Below are 6000 nucleotides of genomic sequence, written 5' to 3' on the forward strand. Positions count from 1 at the left end.
TACAATTGCAACAGAAGTGCAAAGTATTTTGGAGGTGGAGTTTAATTTGGGTTTCTATTTCATTTGCAGATACATTATGTTTTATTGTACAATATTCAGTCAGGGATTCCATTCCTGATTTATTTTAAACTTAAATTGCAGACGTGGAGGCTTTCCTCCTCCAGGTCCCCCATTGTTTTTGACAATACTTTAATTTGGAGGCTTGTCTCAATAGGTAGACTATTTTTTGCACCCCTCCATACCTCAAATCAAGTCCTTGTGTCTGATTGGGACCAGTGAGTTTGTGGTACACTTCACCCCTTTCCATGGCACTGCTCTCCCAAATGCTAAAGTGTCCCCTAACTCTCTCACATGTAAAAAAGGGTAGTAGTTCAGGACCGCATTTCTTATCAACCCTAAAATAACTAAACAAATGAGGCAAAACTAACACCACTCAATTCAGTTGTCAATTTCACCTCTGGTGGCCCCTTCCTGCCCATTCGTTGGCTGCTGCAGGACTCATGGTGATCTCAAAGTTTTCTTAAGACTATATAAAGATCTATTCACCATTGCATCACAGAACACACTGTTTATATAATCTTTGACAAAGATCTTCTAATCTATCTAAAAGTTTTATGTGCTACATCTACAAAAACAGTCTTCAAAATAAAAAAAAAACCAATGAAAAACAACCTAAATGATAACAAACATTGTCCCAGGTGAACATATCCACAGAGTGGGATTTATAACTGGGTTCAACCACAGAGAAGGCCCTGTCTCCAATAGCCGCTGACTTTGAGGTTGGGACAGTTAGAAAAGGGCCTTTAATGAAGCTCTCAGCTGATATGCAGGTTCATAGGAGTTTTTCAGAGACTGTACAGAACAGCAAAGCAGACTTCTTGGTGTGGGAAACTTCTACAGTCTCAGTTTATATAAACCACGTTTTCATTATCCAAGGCTAAATACATTGCGAGTTGAAAAGTACAGATTCAAAAATAAGTTCCCAAAATATTTATCAGGACAGCAAAGGGTAGTTTCCAGCCATGAATACAGGCCCTGGGGAATCCATCCCCCAGGCCTCTCTAAAGGCAATAGCTCCTTTTTTTGTTCTGTTTCTTTTCCATTTGTCCTTGAGCTTCCTGGCCCAGCGTATCATTGGCTCTCTCACAGTTCTTTCGACTCCCAGGGCTTTACGTTTACAACATGGACAGCATTATTTATTTGTTTTCTTGGTGTCTTAATAATCCATCACTGTCATAATCTCTACCCCCTTCCCTTTCCCTAGGCATTATGGTTTTGCTCCAGGATCTCATTTTAGTACACATTTTTATAACAGAACCACACAATCTAAGAACATGTCCAGACAGCTCTTGTTTAGGGAATAGATCTGCTGTTTCAGCACTTCTGATCCACGTACACAGAAATGTCATGGAAATAGACAGATCCTACTTTAGTTCCCTTTGTTCTGTTTGATTATTTTAGTGGTGTTTAGTGGATAATTTCAGTTGTACGTGTGTGAGAGAGACATGGAATTAATTCAAAACCAGGAATACTGCCAAAAACAGCCTCACCATAGTGGGTGATCCCTTAGAAGTGTTTATTGTGGGGATCTTTGTCATCACATTGAGCTTCTCCATGCTGCTACCACCAGCCATCAGGAATATCCAGCAGGGGCATGGAGATTCTCAACATGGTGAGAACGATCCCTATGATAAGTGTATCTAAATGTTACAGCTAGTGCAGCAGTTGCGGAGGTATTGAGTTACCATACAAAGGAAAGGACACCAGATTTCTTGTCAACGTCACTGCAAGTCAGCTTGAAATACCTGTGTTCTTGATATCCTCTTCCATGAATCCTTTTGAAATGGGAACCTTTAATGTTCATTATCAAGATAGTATTTTTAACATTTCACAGCAAAATCAGTGGCTTTCAAAATCACAGGGAAGCAGTACTTAAGTTTACAAGAATGTTGGATTCATATGCCATCTGAGTTGGTAGAATTATTGATCCCAAATCATTTCCCACAGAAAGTCAGCCAACTTTAAATATCTCCTATCCAAATTCCATCGCTTCCTGGAATGTTATATCTTATTTTCATGTTAGCTTAATCCACAATGATTAACAAATCACATAAAGACATATCTTGGAGCTGAACAAAGCCTTTTGTCAGTTCAAATGGATGGAAGAAGTTGGAATTTGCATTGCCACATTATCTGAAAAATGAAAATGAAACTTGCCCTTAAGGTAGCAGTCTTTTCATACATACATACATGATTCAAAACACAGACAGTTATGACAGGTACTTATTTTCCATGAAGAGTAGGTCAAAAGGATTGGTTGCTGATCTGAAATGCCTCCTCCAATTTCTTCACTACATGAAGGGGAAGCGGGCAGTAGGTGTGAGGAAGGCGTTCTGGGGTGGGGGGAGGGCGGTCCTGGGGGGGCAGGCAGGTGGGGAGTGGGAAGGGGGCTGAGACATGGCAGATATGCCGGATCCTAGCCCCCGTTCCCGAGCAGCGCGGAGTGGTTGCAAGCAACTCTGTTCTCCTCTAACTTAAGCCACTTCCTGAGGTGGTGCAAGTCCGAGGAGACCCATTGGGGCTGTGGTAGCTTACCACAGGGGAAGAGTTTCATCTTACCTCCGACTGAGCCACTTAGGACCCCTATCTTACACTGGATACTGTGCAGGCCTCATGGCCTGCCTGTTCCAGTGCAAGATAGGATTGCACTCTAATATGTTAAAGAAAATAGAGCAAAAAAGTACAACTATCTGCTGTCAACCAGCAATAACCCCCCCCCCCAACCTTTTTCAGATTTTATCTAGGCTCCCTTTTAAATTTGTGCCAGTTTGGGCCTCGCTAAATGCTGCCTGCCACCCCACATCGTAGACCAAAAATTCTTCAGCGAGAACATTTAGCTCAACTGTTCACAGCACTATTTCAGACCAAACCAGTAGGGGTCATTCTATCTCCAAAAAATCCTGGTGCCATCCTTGTTGGCTGATCTTACACATCAATATTTTGCCACTGTCTGGCTTCCAAATCACTTCCTAGTTAGTTAACATGAATCAATCATGCTCTTGCTCATCATGGGTTTCTTTCTTTTCCCAAAAGTAAAAAAAATGTTATGAATGCTTTAGCACAGCTGATTTAGGGGCTGGTTACAGTGATGGGCTCCTGTTAAGTATCTGCTCTGCAGCTAGACAGAGGGACTCCAGGAAATCATACCATTTGAGGCCAGAAGACCTTTTTCCAAAGTCAGAATAAATTACGTAAACAGCACACAGACACACTTGTAATATTTTCATAATTTGATCTGATTACAAGGTTTTGTTCAGAGTTATTTTTTTTATACTGAATTTTCTAAAGGACTGAGAGAAAGAACACAGGGGTAGGGCTGCATATATATATATATATATATATATATATATATATATATATATATACACACACACACACACACACACACACACACACACACACACACACACCATGGTAGCATCAAGTCTAATATATTAAAAATAAATTACTGAAATGAATGGGGACTAACCTGAAATTGGCTTGCAACCCATCTAGTGGGTCCTGACCACAGTTTGAGAAACACTGGATTATACCATGCAGGGTAGGAGTTTGGCTTGGACACTGAGTTCATAATCCTGTAAATCTAGGCTTGCTTTAAAAAAAAATTAAAATTTTTTTAAAGCAAGTTTCTAGCCCTCAAATCTATAAAGTATCAAAATGTGTAGGCAAATCCTGGTGAGATCAAAGCCACTTGTCAAGGAATGGGCAGACCTTTGGCATGCATATTGCTCTTTGCCCCTGTCATTACAAGCGGAATCTGAGTAAATTTTGGAAAACAGCAAACATAGTCAAATTTGCACAAGTAGTGCAATTTCTAGAGATGCACTAATCTCTAGTGTTAAATCTGGGTTCCCTAGATCGTTAAAAACAATTAGTACAAAGTTTATACAGCCCTTCCCTTTCTTTCATAACCAGGTGTGGAGAAGCAGGAAAGTTGGGGGTGGTAGTGGGTGGTTAGGTGAAGATGCAAGGAGCACTGCAGATTATGGAGGTTCTAGAAAGTTTCACCCTGAATATTGATTAGTTTAGTACTTACTTTAAGAGTTTATACCTTCTATCAAAAGACATATCAGGGCAACAAACTCTAAAAACACACCATTAAAGACAATATGACTGGAGAAGCCCAAAATAAAGCATCACAGCTAAAAATATTGAAATATAATGTCAGGGACTCCTGCCTACTGCTGGGGTCCCCACCTGTATAGGCTCAGTAGCCAACATAGGGCTTCCTGGGCCACAACTGCCTCCTTCTTCCTTCCCTGGGCCTCTGAGCAAAGGCAAGGAGGGGGTTGACAGCACCCTCACCTTCTGCAGCCTCCCAGGGCTATGGAGTCTCTCTTTCAATCGACCTCCAGACCTCAACCAGTCCTGTCTCATCTCTGACCCACTCCTTATATTCTCCTGGCCTTGGCTGGTCCCTTTCCTTCTTCCAGGATGGATTTAGGTCAATGCTTTATACCTGGGACTGCACCTAATTCCTAGGAGCATTCCATACTGAACACAATAGGGCTTACTTCTGAGTGTCTACATAGGATAATGCATAGGATTGTGTTCTTAGCCTGGTGCCAAAAAGATAACAACGCACATGTACATATTCGTGGGGAAAGTTTCAAAATCATTTTAAAAAGGATCCACTCATATATATGACCTACTCATATAAGTAGTGGGTCAGAGCATCACCCTTCAGAGACTATCTCTGAAGGCAGAGGTATTTGAAGAAGGACAATGACTTTAACAGCCAGGCAGTTTTGTACAAGTACAGTACATACATAAGATTTGTGCATTTTCTAGATCCTCTCAATCATAGTATCAAGAGGCACATTTTAAATTGATAATAAGATTCTTGTGATTCTCTCAAAGGCATCAGAAACTGCCTTGGAAATCAAGACTCCATGCAGCATAATATAATTGTGTGTCATGATATGATATATGATATGGTATAATCACATAATTTTAGGAGTGCAGATTTTTTGTTTTCACATATTGGGCAGGAGGTCTGGTCTAGAGGGTTGAGCCTCCATTTGCCTGAAGATAACATCTGAAGGTCGCCAGTTCGAGGCCACCGGCACCATGCAACCTTGAAGCAGCTGACAAGCTGAGCTGAGTTATTCCATCTGCTCTGAGTGTGGGAGGATGGAGGCCAGAATGTGCAACCAGATCAAGAAAGAAACATCTGAATGTTGTGGTTTCTTGAAAGATAGAAACCTTCTTTCAAATTGTAAAAATCCCTATGGGGATTTAATTTGCCTGCCTATGTAAACCACCTTGAATAAAGTCTAAGGAGAAATCTGAGGACCAAGAAAGGCGGTATAGAAATATCTGTATTATTATTATTATTATTATTATTATTATTATTATTATTGATAATATAAAATGCCTAGGAGCCACAAGAAAATAAACACAGGCAAGCAACCCCTGATCTATAGGAGAGGGGTTTAACCCTTTCCCCCCATTGTAGCAATGATTTGGATTGAGACTGTGAGGGGGTCAAAGGGGTACATTCCCTCCGTCCATGCTGTGGTCCTAATCTGGACAGGGGGGAACCCAAAGCCACTATTTTATTTAATAACAAAACATGCAAGTTCAAATGACATGTTTAAAGTTATGCCTAGTTGGACCTTGGACCTTAATAAGCCAGGAAAATTTGAATGGCTTGGTCAAAGCAGAGGTCATTTTAGGTCTACAGCTACTTTCTGAATACAGTACATTAAGATAAACTTTGCTAAATATGAGCTGTTGTACTAGCTCAGAGGGAAGGTCTTGAAAGTCAATCTTTCAGGAAGTTGTGCTTAGCTCAGAATTTCAGATGAGAACAGAGTAACTTCAGTGAACTTATTCAGCCATGCAGCATCACAATATAAGGCATGCACATATTTTTCCTTTTAGTGAACGTATCTGTAACCGATGCTAAGATCAAAATATCTACACTGTTTTTCTTTG

This window comes from Tiliqua scincoides, chromosome 1, assembly GCF_035046505.1.
Source record: "Tiliqua scincoides isolate rTilSci1 chromosome 1, rTilSci1.hap2, whole genome shotgun sequence".
Lineage (NCBI taxonomy): Eukaryota > Metazoa > Chordata > Lepidosauria > Squamata > Scincidae > Tiliqua > Tiliqua scincoides.